General features: G+C 38.8%; 1 pseudogene; it reads right to left on the reverse strand.

Annotated features, from left to right (window-relative positions):
• Window positions 1-975: 975 nt before the first annotated feature.
• LOC121495167 lies at window positions 976-8,140 on the reverse strand (annotated as a pseudogene).
• Window positions 8,141-21,839: the final 13,699 nt, after the last annotated feature.

Here is a 21,839-nt window from a genome sequence, read left to right on the forward strand (position 1 = left end):
TAATTCTTCATAACTACCTAACATTTTGCTAATACTATTATTTGTGCATAATCTTCTGGTTCAACTCTTCCATGGAATTTGTTAGTTTCAATGACTTTACTATTAATTTTTTTTTTTTACTAGGAATACAATTTATTCTTTTCAGATCTGCTTATTTTTGTCTTAGTCTCTTCAGGCTGCCATAATAAAAATACCATAGATTGAGTGGTTTAAATAACAAACATTTATTTCTCACAGCTCTGGAGGCTGGGAAGTCTAAGATCAAGGTGCTGGAAGGTTTGCATTGGTGAGAGCCTGCTTCCTGGTTCATAGACAGCCATCTTCTCACTATGTCCTCACATGGCAGAAGGGGTGAAGGAGTCCTCTGGAGTCTCTTTTTTAAGGTCACTAATCCATTCATAAGGGCTCAATCCTCATGATCTAACTAATTCCCAAAGACTCCAACTTCTAAAACCGTCACATTGGGGTCAGGTTTCAACATATGAATTTTGAAGGGACACAAGCATTCAGTCTAGTGTTTTGAAATCTCTTTTTTACTGGATATATTTTGCCTGAAATTGAAATTTTCATATTTTATTATTATTTATTATTATTTTATAATATTTTATTATTATTTATTATTTTTAATCATATTTTATTATTTAATATTTTATTTTTATTTATTAATCATATTTATTATTATTTATTTTAATCATATTTTATTATTATTTATTATTATTATCTAATAGTAAATTAAACAATTGACAATTTTATTTCCACATTCCATACAAATGAAAATTGCTTTTTTTTTGGGGGGGGGGTCCGATTAGTCACTTGCCAAAACTATTTTCTCTTTGATAGGAAGGGGGAGCAAGTCTTCCCTGTTATGCTGTTAGAAAACACTCAGAGTCACAGCACCATGATCTCCTGGTGAAGTAGAACAAGTAATTAAATTGGATATGGAGGTTCCCCTCTCTCCTTATCTCTTTGGTGGATTCATTCTGACTGAAAAGGCACCATCGTGGGAAGGGTAGGAGGTCTCATCATTGGGATCCCAGGCATCTTTGGCATGTAGCCTCTCATAGGTGGCCTCATTCCAGGAGCACATCTCACTGGTGTCATCCAAGAGGAGGAGGGGCCCATCATTGGCATCATGGAAAGGCTCCCCACGTGGAGTACTGACATCATACCTGGGAGACTAGAAAGAGGTGGGATCATTGTCCCTGCAGGAGGAAGAGCAGAGAATGGAATAGGAGGTATCTTTCCTTGTTGATATGCAGCTCTGAGCCTACTCTTTCATCCACTTCTGATAGTAGTCTTGCACATTCTCTTTGTGTTTTCTTTTTTTTTTTAAAGATTTTATTTATTTCTTCATGAGACACACACACACACACACACACACACACACAGAGAGAGAGAGAGAGAGAGAGAGAGAGAGAGAGGTAGAGACACAGGCAGACGGAGAAGCAGGTTCCATGCAAGAAGCCCAATGCGGGACTTGATCCCGGGGCCCCAGGATTATGCCCTGGGCCGAAGGCAGGCGCTAAACTGCTGAGCCACCCAGGGATCTCCTCTCTTTGTGTTTTCTACCACTGCAGTGTGTCTTCGTCACAGAGGGAGAGTCATGGGTGAGGTGTGTGTCATAGGAGTCACAATAAAACTTAGGCTTGTTGCTCTGCAGGCCATTTGCCAATATGCCCCCTCTTTTTTTTTTTTCTATAAGATTTATTTATTTATTTGAGAGAGAGAGAGAGAAGAGAGAGAGCACAAGTGAGTACAAGTGGAAGGAGGGGCAGAGGGAAAGAATCTTAAGCAGACTGTGTGCTGAGCATGGAACCCCATGCAGGGCTCCATCCTACGACCCTGAGATAGTGACCTGAGCCGAAAACCAATAATTGGATGCTTAACCAATTGAGCCACCCAGGAGTCTCTCCGCTTCCTCTTTAATCATATTTTAAACACTTCTTTAGGGGATCCCTGGGTGGCTCAGTGGTTTGGCACCTGCCTTTGGCCCAGGGCTTGATCCTGGAGTCCCGGGATTGAGTCCCACGTCGGGCTCCCAGCATGGAGCTTGCTTCTCCCTCTGCCTGTTTCTCTGCCTCTCTCTCTCTCTCTATGTGTCTATCATAAATAAATAAATATTTAAAAGCCACTTCTTTATTTCTTTAAATATCTTAATCCAGTGTACATTTCCATATTCTATGTCTAATAATTATAATATCTGAACTCTTTGAAAGTCTGCTTTTGCTCTCTATTATTACTGTAGACTGTCTCTTATGGCACCTTGTATATTTTGTGATTTCTGCCTGTATGCTGTTCATCATCCTTGGAATATACTTGGGGGGGAGGTAAAATTCTTTGAGGCCTGTGTTGAGGGTTGGTTCATTCCAAAAGGATATCTGTTTCCTTCTCTGAGGAGCCTGGGGGCACTAATAATTCAGTGGGACAACTTTAAAATTTCAGTTTCGGGTTGTCAGACAATTCATTTCCTCAAAATTTCAGATTCCTGTAGGGGTCCACTTGTAGAATGAGTTTTCTTTTGAGTTTATTAGAATATCATAAATGGGAGTCTTATGGTTCCTTAAAAATAAAAATCAAGTTCAAAAGTTACTTTCCAACTCCTTTTGATTCATGGTGAGAAATTTTACTTAGCTTTGGCATCCCCTGTCCTTTCTGTGATTTATTATGGAGTTCTTTCTAGGCAGCATTTTATTTATTTATTTATTTATTTATTTATTTATTTATTTTAAAAATTTCTTATTTTTTCAATTTAAATTTGAGTTAGTTAACATTGTGTAGTATTGATTTCAGAAGTAGAACTTAGTGACTCATTACTTACATGCAACATCCAATGCTTATCCCAACAAGTGCCCTCAATGCCCATCACCCATCTAGCCCATCCCCCATGCCTTCCCCTCCAGCAACCCTCAGTTTGTTCTCTGTAGTTAAGAGACTCTTATGGTTTGCCTCCCTCTCTGCTTTTTATCTTATTTTCCCCTCCTTTTCCCTATGTTTATCTGTTTTGTTTCTTAACTTTCACATAGGAGTGAAATCATATATTTGTCTTTCTCTGACTGACTTATTTCACTTAGCATAATATACTCAAGTTCCAACCATGTTGTTGCAAATGACAAGATTTCATTGTTTTTTATGGCTGAGTAATATTCCATTGTGTGTATATACCACATCTTCTTTACCTGTTCATTGTCAGTTGATGGGCATTTGGGCTTTTTCCATAATTTGGTTGTTGTTGATAGTATTGCTATAAACATTGGGGTGCATGTGCCCCTTCAAATGAGCACTTTTATACCTTTAGATAAATACCTAGTAGTGCAATTGCTGGGTTGTAGCATAGTTCTATTTTTAACTTTTTGAGGAAGCTCTGTACTCCTTTTCCAGAGTGGCTGCACCAGTTTGCATTCCAACCAACAGTAAAAAAGAGTTCCCCTTTCTCTGCATCCTCACCAACATCTGTTATTTCCTGAGTTGTTCATTTTAGCCATTCTGACCAGTGTGAGGTGGTATCTCACTGTGGTTTTGATTTGTATTTCCCTGATGATGAGTGATGTTGAGAATCTTTTCATGTGTCTGTTAGCCATCTGGATGTCTTCCTTAGAAAAGTGTCTGTTCATGGCTTTTGCCCATTTCTTTTTTTTTTTTTTAAGATTTTATTTATTTATTCATGAGAGACACACAGAGAGAGGCAGAGATACAGGCAGAAGGAGAAACAGGCTCTCTGCAAGGAGCCCGATGTGGGACTTGATCCTGGATTGCAGGATCATGCTCTGAGCCAAAGGCAGACACCCAACCACTGAGCCACCCAGGCATCCCTTTTTGCCCATTTCTTAACTGGATTATTTGTGTTTTGGATGTTGAGTGTGGTAAGTTCTTTGTAGATTTCAGATATTAGCCTTTTATGTGATATGTCATTTGTAAATATCTTCACCCATTCTGTCAGTTGCCTTTTAGTTTTGTTGATTGTTTCCTTTGGTGTGCAGAAGCTTTTATTTTGATGAGGTCCCAATAGTTGGTTTTTCCTTTTGTTTCTCCTGCCACATACTAGAGATGTGTCTAGTATGAAGTTGCTGTGGCCAAGGTCAAAGAAATTACTGCCTATTTTTCCTTCTAGGATTTTGATGATTTCCTGTCTTATATTTAGGTCTTCCATCCATTTTGAATTTATTTTCCTGTATGATTTAAGAAAGTGGTCCAGTTTTATTTTATTGTATGTTGCTGTCCAGTTTTCCTAATACCATTTGTTGAAGAGACTTTTTTCCTTTGGATATTCTGTCCTGCTTTGTCAAAGATTACTTGGCCATACAACTGTGGTCCATTTCTGAATTCTCTATTCTGTTCCATTGATCTATGTGTCTGTTTCTATGCCAACACCATACTGTCTTGATGATTACAGCTTTGTAATACAGCTTGAAGCTTGAAATTGTGATCCCACCAGCTTTGTTTTTCTTCTTCAACATTACTTTGGCTATTCGAGGTCTTTTGTGGTTCCATATACATTTTAGAATTGTTTTTTTCTAGCTCTGTCAAAAATTCTGATGTTATTTTTATAGGGACTGCATTGAATGTGTAGATTGCTTTGGGTAGCATAGACATTTAAACAATGTTCTTCCAATCCAAGAGCATGGAATGTTTTTCCATTTCTTTGTGTCTTCAATTTCTTTTGTAAGCATTCTACAGTTTACAGCATATAGATATTTTACCTCTTTGGATTGATTTATTCCTAAGTATCTTATGGTTTTTGGTGCAATTGTAAATGGGATTAATTTATTGATTTCTCTTTCTGCTGCTTCATTAATAGTGTGTAGAAATGCAACAGATTTTTGTATGTTGATTTTATATCCCATGACTCTGCTGAATTCCTCTATCAGTTATAGCAATTTTTTGGTGGAGTCTTTCAGGTTTTCTACATAAAGTATCATGTTATCTGCAAAGAGTGAGAGTTTGACTTCTTCCTTGGTGATTTGGATGCCTTTTATTTCTTTTTGTTGCCTGATTTCTGAGGCTAGGACTTCTAGTACTATGCTGAACCATGTGGTGAGAGCAGACACTGTTGTACCCCTGCTCTCAGTATTTCTCCATTGAGGATGATATTAGTTAAACAGCATTTTATTTTAACCAGTGAAAGTTTCCTTGCAAGTTTTTTTTTTTTAGCTTTGAATGAAATTTTGAAATTATATTTGCAATAAGCTTTGTAGTTATTTTCCACATTAAATGGTTTTCTATATGTTCCAACAGCAGTGCCTTTATAGTTTGACTTTTGACTTCTCAAAGGCTCTTTCAACTTTGTCAGCTGTAGAATGTTCTTCTGGACATTTCTATGAAGGGTACATTTGTGGTATTTGTGCTGAATCCTCGCATGAGAAGTTCTCTCTGTTGGTTTTGTTTGTGAAGGAGAAGTTGACTAAGTTTGGGATTTTGGCTCACTAGGATTTTCCCCCTCAACGTTTTGCCGACACACCTCCATTTTCTTGTGGAATTTAAACATGTGATGAAGACTGAGGCAAACTTGAATTTTTTCCTTTCTAGGTAAGCTTTTCTTCTTAAATCTTATAGTACTTTTCTTTATCCACATAACTAAAATAGTTTTTCCTTTTGTGTCTAGGAAAGGTTTCTATTTCAATAACTGTTCCTGGAACACGATGAACCTTGTTTTTTTAAAAAATAGATTCAGCCTTACCCCCCTTTTAAGATCCAGAAAATTTTTCTTCTTTTTCTTCTTTCTATCTTTTTTTTGTTTGTTTGTTTTAGGGTCCTACTGTTTCTGACTTCTTTGTTCAAAACACTATCAGTCTTAGGTTGGATTTTATTCCTTATTCTTGTGTAGATATCTATTAAGTTCATCTGGTCTAATGTGTTGTTTAAGGCTGGTGATTCTTTAGTGATTTTCTTTAGTGATCTAGCCAATTCCATGTTCTTAAAAATTACTTTTTTTCTTGTCACTATCAAAATTTTTGTTCTCATTTCCTCTCTGTGCAGTAATATCTTCTCAACTTTATCTTTAATATTATTGTTCCAGGTACATTCAGTATCACTTTTTCTTTTGACTTTTTGACCTCCTTCAATGAATTTTTAATTTTCTTATGATATATTGGATTTTCCTGCCCTTCTAGTTTCTTCAGTATCTTTCCTCACTCAATTATTTTCTTCATTATAGCTTGCTATTTCTGTTTTACAAAGGTCATATCTTCTGTATCTTTGGAAACACTAGTTGCCAGAATTTTTTCTGGTTCTTATAGAAATGATTTTGTTATTTTTAATAGCACCTCTTTACTGGGGTTTCATGTTTGGCTCCCTTCTTTGTTGCAGTATATTTTCTTTGATTCTATATTGACTTATTTGCTATTCATATGCTTTTTAATATTGAAATCTATCCAAGCAGGATATGGTCTCCAAATCAGGGTAAAAGTTGTCAATATTTATAAGGTATTTAAAGAATTCAGATTCCTTTAGCACAAGTGTTTTCAAGATGTGGTCTACAGATTCAGATTTCTGGAAAGGTCCTTCCGGGAAGCCTCAGAGGTCAAGAATGAGCCCAAGCCCACCTATCTGGGTTCTCCCCTAAAAACAGAGCCACTTACACATCAAATTTCTGCATTAGAAATCATCTGAGGAAAGGAGCTACCTGTTTAAGATATTTCTTAAAAAACTGCTGTTTTGATGTATGAGTAACATCTTAGGCTAAGTCACTTTTAGAAGCTTTACTGTTTAGGATATTAGGATACCAAAAATTATGAAAATTATGAAAGCTGAAGGAAATGTGTCTCAAGAGAAAACAATGGATTAATAACTGCCTGAAGGACTGATAGGTGGGGCACATGACCTAATAAGAGGAAATGGATGTAAATTACTTTTTACAAAAACTAGCCAGCTACCATGAATAAGTGCTTCACTAAAATGAAATATGACTTGCAGGTGAACTCTGAGATCATGAGTAGGTCAGCCTAGGGGATGATAAAATGGCAGCTCCTTTGTTTCCACTCCTTTGTGACAGTCTCTAAAATGTCATTGTTCCTCCACTGAATGCACAAGCATGTTGATAATTTCTGTTAAGGGTACACAAGGGCATTAATTGGCTGCAAGGAGGGCAGATGACTGGAGAATGTCTACGGTAGGGACATGACTGGACTTTAGTGAGATTGAAGTCAAGATGGGAGATTATGCTTAAGGGATATCCGGACCACTAAGAACAGAGGTTTTCATACCAGTGTGCTTATTATGTGATGGTGACTGAATGGAGTAAAAATACAAGAATAGAATTTGAGGAAGGGCCTAGAATTAGTATAGGGTTTGGAAACATGGTAGAAGATGTAGACAGGAGTGTAGTTTTGGGAGCTTGATCATTTCCTGCTTAGATCTTGTAATTAGCTTCTGCTGGGATCAGTTTGATATGTGGGGGTAAATAGCACATATTGCATCTCCTCCCCCGTCTTCTCTGTGTTTTCCCATCATCTCATGTTTTATCTTCTAGATACGATCTATACCTTTAAAATGTTTTTGTTTTAAAAGCCTTTTCCTTTCTATGCAAAGGACTGATTTTTTTAAAGGAAAGAATAATTTAACATAAGACTTTTAAACCTCTATGTATGTATCTATATGTGTATGTATGTAAGTACCTGTCAGTGTGCTGGAACACTATTTATCTGTAGAGAGATGAATTTTAAGGTGTGTGGAGACTAAGAGGTGAGAAATGATTTAGCTAGCTGCAGGAGATTACTTTTGAGGCAGGGAAAACCTTTTCCAAGAAGATCCTGGTTGATGTGTTGATGCATTCCAGTGCTCCCAGCATGAAGTAGTTGAGGCAGAGGCTGGGGCAGGGGGAGGATCAGCAAAATACCTGGGATTGTGAGCTTTCCTCTTTGAGAGGTCTGACTTCTCTCCTGAAAGAATGCTATGAAGGCTGTGAAGGCTCTAAAGCCCGCCAAGGCCTCTGTCCCTCAGGCTGCATCATTAGGAGGAAAGTGAGGCTGTCCTATCTTAAGAACCTCTCTCTCTCAGCAGAGAATACTGCCACTGTCTCCAAAGGTAGCCCAAACTGCCCAGGAGGACCTTTGCAGCTGGAGTCATTTACACCCTGCAGTAAAACCTCTCCACAGTGCATGATGGCATTTAGTAGCCTTTTCTGATTTGGTACCACATAGAACATGGTGCCTAAACTGTGTCTGTGCAGCAAGATCTAGGAGTGTAAGTTTAAGTATTATGGTGATTTGCTATAGAGAGACCAGCACTCTTGTAAAAGATACAGTTTAGAACCACTGATTTAGTGCAAGACAACTGTGATATTGCATCTGCAGAAAGGACAGGCCTAGAAATTTATGAACTAAGTAGCTCTACGCATTCTTGAGACATGAACTTCCCTGGGGCACCCCCATAGAATCTGCGTAGTATTAGTAAGTCACTGTAATCCTTTACCCAGAATGTCCACATAGGTAGCAATAATGAGTTTTGGGCCACCTCATCCCTTTTCCCTGTACCTCTGTGTAAGAGATAGTGGGTTGCCGTTTGAGTACTATTCTTCTCTGGCTTCCTTGCCAACAGACCTGATTTTATTGGGGTTAGTGATGTGCCCACCTGAAACAATGCAAATCGCCACTTTCCTCTATCATGGGATAGCCCTTGACATAATTCTACCCAGTGAGATAGAAGCAGAAATTGTCAGATGGGGCTTACTGAAAAGTTTCTTAAAAGAGCAGACATCTGCTAGGCTAGGGTGTCAGTAGCCACGTGAAAAGCATGAATATGAGGATATTACCTGAGGGATTATGGCATAATAAATCCAGAAGGAAACTGGGTCTCTGGAGTGGTGCTACGTGAAGTCTTTGGGCTTCATGGAACTGCCAAAATAGCTTTGGTTTCCTTACCTTAGGATGTCAGTTATGTAGCAGAAAAAATAAACTTCTAATTTGATTAACCCATTGTTTTCAGTTTTCTACTCATAATCACTAAACTAATTCCTAACTTTAATGGTTAAACAGTTAAAATTTCATAATATCTACATTATATCAATATTTACCTAATTTCTGGGGGAGCTTCAGGACATTCTAAAGAATCTCTAAGACATGCATGTCCCATTAATTTGTGCTCCAAACCGAAGGGCCACCACCTGTCAGACCAATAGAGATCACCAAGCCCACGGCCTTTCAGCTCCGATCGCAGCTTCTAGCTCTCCATTCATACCCAGTGCGCCTCTCTACTTTTAAGCTTGAACACCCAGCCCTGATGCCTTATGATGGGAAACCCCAGGTGCTGTGGGAAATCTCAGAACCTGGGGCCCTGGCTAAAAAGAGTGACACTCATGGATGGAACTCTATCCCACCTCAAGGATGTCCCTCTATATTTAAAAGCTTCTGACTAGGTAAACCCAAGGAAACCTTGACTTTAATTGGTGAGGGAAGGGTGGGTTTCAGCACATTTTTATTATTTATTTATTTAAAATAAATTTATTTTTTATTGGTGTTCAATTTGTCAACATACAGAATAACACCCAGTGCTCATCCTGTCAAGTGCCCCCCTCAGTGCCTGCCACTCAGTCACCCCCACCCCCTGCCCACCTCCCCTAGTTTGTTTCCCAGAGTTAGGAGTCTTTCATGTTCTGTCTCCCGTTCTGATGTTTCCCACATATTTTTTTCTCCTTTCCCCTTTATTCCCTTTCACTATTTTTTATATTCCCCAAATGAATGAGACCATATAATGTTTGTCCTTCTCTTATTTCACTCAGCTTAATACCCTCCAGTTCCATCCACGTTGAAGCAAATGGTGGGTATTTGTCGTTTCTAATGGCTGAGGAATATTCCATTGTATACCTAGACCACATCTTCTTTATCCATTCATCTTTCGATGGATACCGAGGCTCCTTCCACAGTTTGGCTATTGTGGACATTGCTGCTATCAACATCGGGGTGCAGGTGTCCTGCCGTTTCACTGCATCTGTATCTTTGGGGTAAATCCCCAGCAGTGCAATTGCTGGGTCGTAGGGCAGGTCTATTTTTAACTCTTTGAGGAACCTCCACACAGTTTTCCAGAGTGGCCGCACCAGTTCACATTCCCACCAACAGTGCAGGAGGGTTCCCCTTTCTCCACATCCTCTCCAACATTTGTGGTTTCCTGCCTTGTTAATTTTCCCCATTCTCACTGGTGTGAGGTGGTGTCTCATTGTGGTTTTGATTTGTATTTCCCTGATGGCCAGTGATGCGGAGCATTTTCTCATGTCAGCACATTTTTAGATTTATGATTGTAAGCACCTTTCTGATGTAGCATGCTGCAGTGAGCTTGTAAAACACAGGCATAGACAATAGTGCCTGTGTCAGGTGTTCACCTATTACTGTTCATTGCTTCACCCTTTCCTTCTGTACCCATTTCTCTGATTTTCATCCTTTAGCTTCAGATACTGGCTTCTGACCACCCCTTGTTTTGATCCATTCAAGCTCCCCTTCTCTGGTCTCCTGCTGTCTCTGTGTCTGGATGCTTGAGTATAGTTCTTGGTAGAGGACATGCTCAGCCAGCTTTTGCCCCTTAGCATCTCTGCTGCCCAACCTCCCTATAAGCAAATCGTATTTAGGCATTGAAACGACTTAGGTAGGTAATGTATCCTCCATATTCCTGGTTTTAATGAGATTTTTTCCTACATGCTCCTCTTAGATTCTTTCCTTAGACCCTTCTCACACAGTCATGGGTGGAGTAAATTACCTGATTTAAGTTTTTTTTTTTTTTAAAGATTTTATTTATTTATTTGACAGAGAGAGAGAGAGACAGAAAGAACAAGCAGAAGGAGCGGCAGGCAGAGGGAGAGTGAGAAGCAGGCTCATGTGGAACTCAATCCCAGGACTTTTGGGTCATGACTTGAGATGAAGGTAGGTGCTTAACCGACTGAGCCATCCAGGCACCCCTGATTTAAAATTTTGAGAAAGAAGTGGGGCATGCACAACTCAGCCTCTTATTTCCTTCCCTTTCTTAGGAACAGCCTATCTGAGGGAGCCCAAGTCCTGACTGGCTCCTCTGTGGTGCGCTCTACAAGTACAGGCCCCTAATGAGGAAAGGGCTGACATTGTCCAGTTGGTCTGGAGTGGGGAGAGAAGCTGCCTGATTCTGGGGTTACATATTATATTAGAAAGCCCACTTGGTATATAGACCAAAAGCCATGTCCTTCCCTCCAGCCTTTATCCGAAATAAAGGAGCTATTTTGGCACTCCTCTGCTCACTTTTTCTGTCTCTTTCAGTAGGTTCAGAATTCAGGCAGAAAGAGTCATGCCATATAATTGGGTTCCCTCAATCTTTCTCAATTCTCTAATATATGAAGGCAGCTTTTCTAATAGCTTTAAGTAATTTAAAATCCTAATGCATTATGCCGTTGGAGTGCAAATCCACATCTTCCTCTATACACTTAATGAGCTTTTTCTAATGCAAAAGAATATGAGCTAAATGTGAGGCATAAACTGGGTATATATTTGTACTTTGTGGTACACACAACTCACTCTGTGAAGGAATTGTTCCAATAGAGGGAAAAGACCACGTTGGGAGTGGGATTATGGTATAGTGAGATAGCACCCGAGACTAATCAGAGAAACCTAAGTGTAAATAGCACTTTATCATTTAATAGTTGAGTTGCCCTGGGCATTTTACCTAAGCTTTACTTTACTTATTTCTTCTGAAAATGGGAATAATAATACCTAGCTCTTAAGCTTGTAGTGATAAGTAGTACACTTGAAGGACTTGCCATGTCGAAGGAACCCAGAAAGTCTAAGTTTCTGCTTTCTGTGTGGATCCAAAGAAATAGATGTAACTATTAGATGTAACTAATAGATGAAACTCCGGAGTTTCACTGTAACTACATCGTTTGTGCTAAATTTGAATGCTTTCTAAATATTCAGCCATTTCTAGTAAGAAATTTGAGATACTCTGTTTTACTCCCATTAGCCTATGAAAATTATTCCTTTGAATGTGCTTTTTTTTTTTTAAATGGTTTCCCAAGGTGAAAGAGTAAAAGACTCTCAACTGCCAAACAAATTAGCTAAATACTTATTGTTGTCTTTTGTGCATGGCCAATTTTAAGAGTAGCTTTGGAAGATAGATTGAAGCTGTGAAGTACAAAAAAGTCCCTGTAAGTTGATCTGAAATTAAGTTGGACTTCACTGTGCTTCTTCTTATGTCAGTAGTTTATAAACTTCTTGAGTTTGCAATGTCATTTTCCCCACCTTAGTTGTATTTTAGGTATCTGTTGAAAAGATGCATATGCCTTATCAATTTGTAGACTCCTTGCAGACAGTTTGCAGCCCTCCAGTTTCAGATCTCTCAGATTGGGAAATACTGCCCTTTGAGAGACATTTTTAGCATTGAAAGAGTCTTATTTAGATCAGGGAACTCAAATCTTTCCATTGGCTTTATGCTGATTTATTTTTTCAGGACACTGTGTTTCCCTAAAGTCCAGACGAATCCTCAAGATTTGGATAATGGGCACCAGTTTTACCACCCTGAAAGTTCAGCATTAAGTTGGAGTCAGATGGAAGGGCAATTTCACATCCTCCTATTTTATCTGTAATCTTCTATGGCCCAACTTCTCCCAGGTGCATCAGACAGTTAATGGGCTCATAGTTTGCTATTTCCTTCAGTAAAAAGGTAAATAGAGGTTTACATATTGTCAGGTCAAAATAATGACTAACAACACCTTCTTTTTGTGTGAGTGTGAGGGAGAGGGAGAGAGAGAGGTTGAGAGAGAGAGATTGGGAGAGAGAGAGGTGGGGGAACTTCTTGTTTGTCTAATTTTGCTCAGTGAGACTGATGATATGTAAAACTGTTCTTCCTTTTATTTTTTATTATAACTCAAATGTTAGGACCCATCTGAGAAATTCATACATCTAAAAAATCAGAAGAAAACACATCTCTAACTCAAAAAACATTAAAAGATGAGGTTGATTTTTGCTGTTGTTTTTTTGTGCATAAGGAAGATGAAGTTTCAATGCACGCCTTAGAAAAAACTTTTGAAAAGTTCTCAAGTTTCATTCCATATGGTGGCTCCTATATTTCTCCCTTTTCTCTTATTCTTCTTCACTGTTTGCTTGAAGCTCTTCATCTCCTTTTTCATCCCTCATAGAACTCTACCAGCATATATCATTCAGGCACCCATCAAGAAAAGGGCCACCTGAAGGCAGTGAACCAAATGAAAACCCAATCCTGATCATCCTTGTCCTCAGGCATGTCTACTGGAAGCCTCCATTCATCTTAGTATATCATGGAATAGCACAGTGGAATGGAGCAAGCACTAAATTAGGACTCAGAAGACTTCTGTCACCAGCAAGTGGTGTGGATTCAATAAACTTTTTAAATTGTATTTTTTTCTTTTCATTAAAAAAATTTCTTTAGAGAGAGTATGCGAGTGGGAGCAGGGGAGAGGCAGAGGAAGAGGGGGAGAAAGAATCCCAAGCAGGCTGTATGCCCAGTGCAGTGCTCGACACAGGGCTGGATCCCACAACCCTGAGATCACAACCTGAGCTGAAATCAAGAGTCTCCTGGTTAACTGACTGAGCCACCCAGGTGGCCCTTCAATAAACTGTTTAAAATGCTGAGCCCCATCTCCCTCATTCCAAAATGGGACTAGTAGCACTCACCTTACCTATCTCAAGGGGCTGTATGAAGGCCAAATTCAGCGATGAATTTACTGAAAGTGAGTTTAAGAATTAGAAACCAGTCTGATGTTACTATGAGTTCTAGAATGAGAGTGTGACTGTTGGAGGGAGTCTTACAGTTATCAAGTCTTACCCTTCACTTTAACAGTGGGGAAATTACAACCCAGAAAGTGTCATGACTCACTGAAGGCCATAAAGGCAGGTAGAAGCAGAATCAGCTTAGAGACAGTATTCCCGATGTTAGGGACTAGAGTTAGAATGAGTTTTCAACTGTTCAGTGGTGAATCAAGCACAAGTTGATCAATTGGCCATCTGTGGTGGACATGATGCCAGGAGCTCAAGGATAGGATGGAAGAGTAGAATCAGAGACATTGCTGATAGTGGACAATAAGAGAAAACAACATGAACTAGGGTGTAGGAAAGAGTGATGCTTTGTCACAAGAGGTTGGCTGGGGACTTGAAGGAGTCAGTAGCATTTGTTATGCTAGCTATTCTAAAATGTCACACGAAGATATGTTTTGTTGGGAGTATCTATTTGTTTTGGAATGATTGATGATAGATTATCTACACAAATTGAATTGTCTAATTCCCAGTCTTAATTACGGCTATCTAGCAGCTGTGGATATGTGTCAGAAATTCATTTACTGGAATGAGAAAATTTCCCTTCCCCATGAGTCATGGGAGTCTTCTTTCCACTGGAGTTTTATTTTGATGAAGCCAGGGATTAAGCAATTGGTAAGTTATTTGGTTCATGATGTCCAGATTCTCATAATCTGCCTACATGTGTTCCTTATCTTTTAGACTTGGGTTCTCTACCACTTGTGTGAATAAACCTCAGAGGAAGCAGATGGCCAGAACATTCTCTTCCTTGTAACTGGCAATATCATGAGAGGTACAATGACAAGATAGTTGCTGGGTAAGAAGCTGGCACTCTCGAGCCATCAGATTGATACATGTTAGGAATGAAGTTAGCTGGTTTACTCTTATTTCTTTTCTTTTTTTTTCCATTTAAATGTCATATGGTGTGTGTTCATAAAGCTAATTCTATTGTCAAGTGTTACCATTTTTCTTAAGCAATTTCTTTAAGGGAAGTTTCATTACCTCTTTCTTTGAAATGATATTCTCCATCTGTTTTTGTTGGCAATGCAAGGAACAGTTTCCAGTACCCAATTAGAGTTATGCAGGCTGACTTTCATTAATATGTCACCAAACATTTCTAACTGTTGTGCATTATTTACTTAGAGAATAAAAAAATCAAGGTCCCTTGATAATCACTTTCTGAACTTTCTAGAGTTTGTGTGTACTCTGAGACCCTTCTTTAGAGGTACTAATGCTTTTTTTCTTGTTATGGAGAAAGCAGTGTTTAATGTTAGAGACAGTTCCTTGGAGAGCTCTGTGTTTAATAGGTGATTTAATATGTTCATTCAGGTTCTTAACATAAGCAGACAGCTATGCCCAAACTGTGTTATTTTATTTTTTTAAAAAGGTTTTATTTATTTATTTATGAGAGAGAGAGAGAGAGAGAGAGAGAGAGAGAGAGAGAGAGAGAGAGAGAGAAGTAGGCTCCATGCGGGGAGCCTGACATGGGACTTGATCCTGGGACTCCAGGATCATACCCGGGGCCGAAGGCAGGCACTAAACTGCTGAGCCACCCAGGGATCCCCAAGTGTGTTATTTTAATACACATTCATAGGTTAGACTATCTTCTTGTAAGGTTTAGAAATTCTTGTGCCCCAAAGCATATTTCATTCATCACATCCCAAACTCTTGAACCTATTCCATGGATGGACTTACGTACAATATGAATTTATTTGCTCATTGCTAGATTTGCAACTCGACACAATTTCTTTGCAAACAAAAAAGACACTGAAAGAGACTTTTTCAATTATAACATGGTTGGATTTTTCCTGAAAAAGCAAAAACAAAAACAAAACCTCCTGGAGATAGAAAAGGAGGACAGATCTTGAGAATGAGAAGATACAAAGTATTCTGCTCTCAGGCGGTAGGGATTTTAGGGACAGACAGAATGGGAAAGAGGAGGACAGGGGAAGAGAGAGAGGTGGAGAGAGGGAGCAGAGAGGAAAGGAGAGCAGAGAGGAGATCTCAGCATTCTTCAGATGCTGAGATCTGAAATCTTGGATCTCGTCATTTGGTCCTGAGTGTGTCCTGGAGAAGATGGCTGCTTGGACATATGGATAAGCCTGAAATAACTAAGAGGCTGAATTGAATTTGAACAGTGTGTTGAGAGGTCCAGAAGCCCATGAGCCCAAGTGACATGAACCCAGACAGTATAGCATGTGGGCTGTGTTTACCGCCCCCTCCTTTATTTTGCTCCTGGGGTTTTATTTTAATGAAAGCAATGATTGAACAAGTGGTCATTTATTTGGTTCATGATGTCCAAATTCTCACAGTTTCCCTACATGGGTTGCTTATCTTTCAGTCTTTTGTACTCTACAAGCTAACTGAATAAACTTCAGTCAGATAAGTCTGATTCCCATTGGTAGGAAAGCCTGAGCTGAGGGAACTATCCCTGGCAGTGGTTGAAAGATTTTTGGTGGAAGTATGTGCCATTTTACCATAAATCTGGATCATGCCTAAGTGGTAGAACTATTTGGGCTTCAACAGGGACACCATGTAGCAATGTCAGGCCCAGGTGGTAGAGAACAGAATTGTCTGGCAGATGAAATTTTGTCTCTAAAAGGGACTTATAACCAGGACTGAGGTCCTGAACTGAGGAGTCAATTCCTGGTGTTGGTTGGCTTATCTTGGATGTGGCAGTGGTATGTGGAGAGAGATAAAGTATTAAAAAAATGTGACTTTGTTTTCTGTCCTAAGCTGCTAAAACAGGAAAGTATCCATTGCACAATACTAATTCTATGGGATTTTCCTTAAAACTGGAAAGTCAGGAAATCAGCTTCCAATATTAGAGAATGCTTATGTTTTTATTATTACATTTGATCTAGAAATTATTGCATAATATATTATGCAACAACTGGTGACTCCTAGGAGACTTTGGGCAGATCTTTTCTCTCCTTGGGACAGAGAGAGCTCATCCTAATAATTTCTGGTCAGTCAGTGTTCTTTATCTGAAAAAGGAATTTCGACTTGTTTTGGATTAAGAAATATATCTGGGATGTACTTTGGTAGGTATAAACAATATTTACAATTCCAGGGTCTTAGTATTTGCATTGTGTTTGTCTAATTAGAATCTTATTTAATTGCACGTATTCCCAAACTAACACACAGTTTTTAAAAAGGCATTAAATTACGACTGTTTGACTAGAGAGGACATAGGAGCTTTATGACCTTTTAACTCATATGACTTAATTTGCTACCCAATGGTAAGAAGAGCATCATATGAAAAGACCATGAAATCATGCCAATCAAGATTTTTTTTTAATTTTTTAAATTTTTATTTATTTATGATAGTCACACACACACACACACACACAGAGAGAGAGAGAGAGAGAGAGAGAGAGAGAATGGCAGAGGGAGAAGCAGGCTCCATGCACCGGGAGCCCGACGTGGGATTCGATCCTGGGTCTCCAGGATCGCGCCCTGGGCCAAAGGCAGGCGCTAAACCGCTGCGCCACCCAGGGATCCCCAAGATTTTAATTGTTTTTTAATGTAACCTTGAGCCTCAGTTTCCTTATGCATAAAATCCACTTTGTTATAAGCCTGTTATTTTATTATTTTCAAAGATTTATTTATTTATTCATGAGAGACACAGACTGAGAGAGACGCAGAGACACAGGTAGAGGGAGAAGCAGGCTCCTCGCAGAGACCCCAATGTGGGACTTGATCCCGGATCCTGGGATCACGACCCGAGCCAAGGCAGGAGCCCAACTGCTGAGCCACCCAGGCGTCCTTGTTATAAGTCTTTTTTTTTTTTTTATACACAAAGCGCTTGACATACGCGTTTTTATTTATTTTTTATTTATTTATGATAGTCACAGAGAGAGAGAGAGAGGCAGAGACACAGGCAGAGGGAGAAGCAGGCTCCGTGCACCGGGAGCCCGACGTGGGATTCGATCCCAGGTCTCCGGGATCGCGCCCTGGGCCAAAGGCAGGCGCCAAACCGCTGCGCCACCCAGGGATCCCTGTTATAAGTCTTTTAAATAAAATTCTAGGCACCTAGCAGTGTTCACTTAATGCTATTATTAATATGCATGTTTTTTGTTCATGAATTGTACTTTTATTACATACTTTTGGGTTCTTACATAATTTTAAAACAGATTCTTACATCTTTTGCCATCTTTTTCAGAAATTGCATGCATTATATTAGCCTTGGCAATTTATTTTGTCAATAACAAAAACATCTTATACAATTAAAGAGTATAAGATTATAAATCTGTAACTTACAAATTATTTATGTAGATACCATTTTATATTAATTTATAACCTGCATCTATGATTCTTTTTCTACTTGGGCATAAGGTCTAAATATTGGATTAAGAGTCATCTAAAACCTATAAAAAATTATTGGAGGGACTCCTGGGTGGCTCAGTGGTTGAACATCTGCCTTTGGCTCAGGTTGTGATCCCGGGGTCCTGGGATCAAGTCCCACATCGGGCTCCCTGCAGGGAGACTGCTTCTCCCTCTGCCTATGTCTCTGGCTCTCTCTCTGTGTCTTTCATGAATAAATAAATAAAATTAAAAAAAATTACCGGAGAGGGCAGTGAAATAGAATTTTAATGGACAAAGGAAAAGAAAAAATAATTTAGAAAGATAATGAAGTTAAATAATTGTGGCAAAAAAATCTCTGTTTGAAATGAAAGGAAAGGAGCTAATAGATACCACCTCACATTTAGTGAAATAACAAAGGAAAGAAGGAAAATTGTCACCTAGAACTTGAATGCTTTTTTTTTTTTTAAAGGAGCTCTTCTTTATTTATTATTTATTTATTTATTTATGATAGTCACAGAGAGAGAGAGAGAGGCAGAGACACAGGCAGAGGGAGAAGCATCCCAAATTTGAAGTGGGAGTAATGAAAATGATAATATATATTTTTTATTTTTTAAAAAAGATTTTATTTATTTATTCATGAGAGACACAGAGAGAGAAGCAGAGGAAGAAGCAGGATTCCTGTGGGGAGCTCAATATGGGACTCAATCCCAGGACCCTGGGATTACACCCTGAGCCAAAGGCAGACACTCAACCACTGAGCCACTCAGGTGCCCCTGTTTTTGTTTTTGATGAGTACATTTTGCAGAGAAAAAAAAAAGTCAAATTGAAACACTATCTATCAAGACTCAAAATTGATTCATCACTTTGATTCACTAACCAACCCCTTCTGAGAATTTAGAATGCCTTGAGTCAGGAAAAGCCTGAACATTTTCTTCACAATATTGGAAACAGCTTAAATGTTTAAATCCTGGGGATAGTTCCACAAATTTTATGGTGAAGAAATATTCAACAAATGTAAGGAAGCCAGTGAAAAATCAAGACCATGAAGTACTTGAAAAATTGGTAATGATAAACTTTTAGGGAGAAAGGAAAAACGTAAAAGAAGAATGCACGCTATGAAAGCAAGTGGCAAGATTTGAGAATGTCCCTTCTGTCTCCTAGGTGGAGGTGGCTCATTTCTCCCGTTGTTACATCCTCAGATCTTGTGGCCAATGGCCTCCCTTGAGTCCCCATTCCTCCTCCTGAAGTCTGCTTGCTGCTTACAGAAAATACCGTTTGCCATCTCTCCCATTCCTTTGGACCACACGTCATTCCGCCTTGATTAATTCTTTAGGAAGCAAATTTGCCTAGTGTCTCAGTGACCTAAGAGATTTCTAGACTCAGCCCTTTTCTGTTTTACCATTCACTGTCCATAGAGCCTCAACACAGAGCCTTAGGGGAGAGGGATGGTGCTGGGACAAATCTGAGTAGCACACACGACACTGTCTGGGAGGTGGCACTGACTTCTGGTCCCAAACGTGTATGCTCCTTGTTCCCTTTTCTTACAATGGGTTTTAACAAAGAAGCTTCTCACTTTTTAAGAGTAGACAGCGCTGGATGGGCCCCTCCACCAAACATCTAGTCACGCCCCAACCCATCTCAGTTTAGAATGAGCACATTCTAAATGCTGTTATACCGATACCACTTGCACTCCCTCATCCCTCACACAAACTTTTGGGAGGTATTGGTGTAGCATATGGTGAACTTTGAATAGACGATATGATTATGTAAAATCTTGACACTTTTTTTTCTTCCCATGAATTAGTTTGGTAGCTTACAGGATGGTTTTCCCTGGATACATTTATCGTTTCTTATATGATCTAGGTCTAGTTCTGCTACTGAATAGTATAAACTTGGGAAAACTGAGTTTTCACTTTGAGTTCTGAATTGGTGAAAAGAGCAGGTGGGCATTGATATTTTTAAGACTCACATCAGAAAACTCTGGGTGTTCAAGGTAAGCTTCCCAGGAGTCTTTAATCTTCCTTTCAGGTCCCAGGGCACTCAGCTGTATTCCAAATGTCTCTGTTGTGCTTATAGAACTCTCAGATTTTTTTTTTGACATAAACTTCAGTATTTTCAGATCCTTTAAAAAATTATTTATTCATGAGAGGCAGAGACATAGGCAGAGGGAGAAGCAGGCTCCCTGTGGCAAGCCCAATGCGGGACTCGATCCCAGGACCCCGGGATCATGATCTGAACCAAAGGCAGAGGCTCAGTCACTGAACCACCCAGGTGCCCTATTATTTTCAGGTCCTATTTTTTTGTGTGTGTGCTGAAAGGAGGCAATTTTGTCTTTACGGCTTTGAGTTTTACTGTTTTAAGAAGACAGGGTATAGCTCAAGTAACAGTCCAGAAAGTTAAAAAGTCATAGTTCTGTTCCTGATCTACATTTCCCAAGTTTCCTTTTAACGAAACAGCTGGAAATGTCTTTAAGATGGCGCTGAAAGTTACTTTTAGATGACCCAGTTTCAGGGCAAGCTACTGAGCTACTACTATTGCCAGATCTGATGGAATTTTCAATCTGTGTTCTAATCTTAAATGTATTATTTTCATTTATTGTATAGATCTATCTGTCCATATTCCATCCATTCATCCATTTATGTTATTTTATTTTTTACTAGATTCCTTTTTTTCAGCTTTATTGAGAAGTAATTGACAAATAAAATTGTGATATATTTAAAGTATACAATGTGATGATTTGATAATAGGTATATATAGTGAAAGCATTCACCATTGAGTAAATTAACACATTCACCACCTCAGTATTTACCTTTTCAAGTTTTTTTTTGGTGAAATACTTAAGTTCTGCTGTATTTGTAAATTTTAGTTATGCAATACAGCATTATAGATTATAGTCACCATGTCATATATAGATCCTCAGTCTTGATTCATTCTATAACTAAAAGTTTGTATTCTTTACCAGCCTCTTCCTGTTTTCTCCACCATTCTATTCTCTGGCAACCACCTTTCTCTACTCTCTGTTTCTGTGAGTTCAACTTTTTTTTTTAAGACTCACATATAAGTGATACCATACAGTATTTGTGTTTCTCTCTCTCTGGCTTATTTTACTTAGCATAATACCCTCCAGGCAAATGGTAACATTTCCTTCTTTTTAAAGGCTGAATAGTATTCCATCATATTATATATCTGTGTGTGTTTATATATCTAATATCACATTTTCTTTATCCATCTGTCACCTTCGGTTGTTTCCATGCCTTGCTATTGTAGATCATGCTACAGTGAACATCCAAAAATTCATTGCTAAGATCAATGCCAAGGAACTTACCCTCTACATTTTCTTCTAGGAGATTTACAATTTCAGGTCTTATATTCAAATCAATAATCCACTTTGAGTTGATTTTATATATGGTGTAAGAGAGGGGTCCAATTTAATATTCTTGCATGTGGATATTGGTGTTTTCCCAACACCATTTATTGAAGAGAACTTTCCTCTCCCCATCATACATTCTTGGCTCCTTTGGCATAATTAATTGACCATATATTCATGGGCTTGTTCTGGGCTCTCCATTTTGTTCCATTGATCTATGCATCTATTTTCATGCCAGTACCATACTACTTTAATTACTATAGCTTTGTAATATAGTTTGAAATCATGAAGCATGATACCTCCAGTTTTGATGTTCTCTCTCAGGATTACTTCAGCTGTTTGGGATCTTTTGTGGTTCTGTATAAACTTAGGATTGTTTTTCCACTTCTGTGAAAATGCCATTGGAATTTTGATAGAGATTGTATTGAATCTGTAGATCACTTTGGGTAGTA

The sequence above is a fragment of the Vulpes lagopus genome, chromosome 7, assembly GCF_018345385.1.
Source record: "Vulpes lagopus strain Blue_001 chromosome 7, ASM1834538v1, whole genome shotgun sequence".
Taxonomy (NCBI): Eukaryota; Metazoa; Chordata; class Mammalia; order Carnivora; family Canidae; genus Vulpes; species Vulpes lagopus.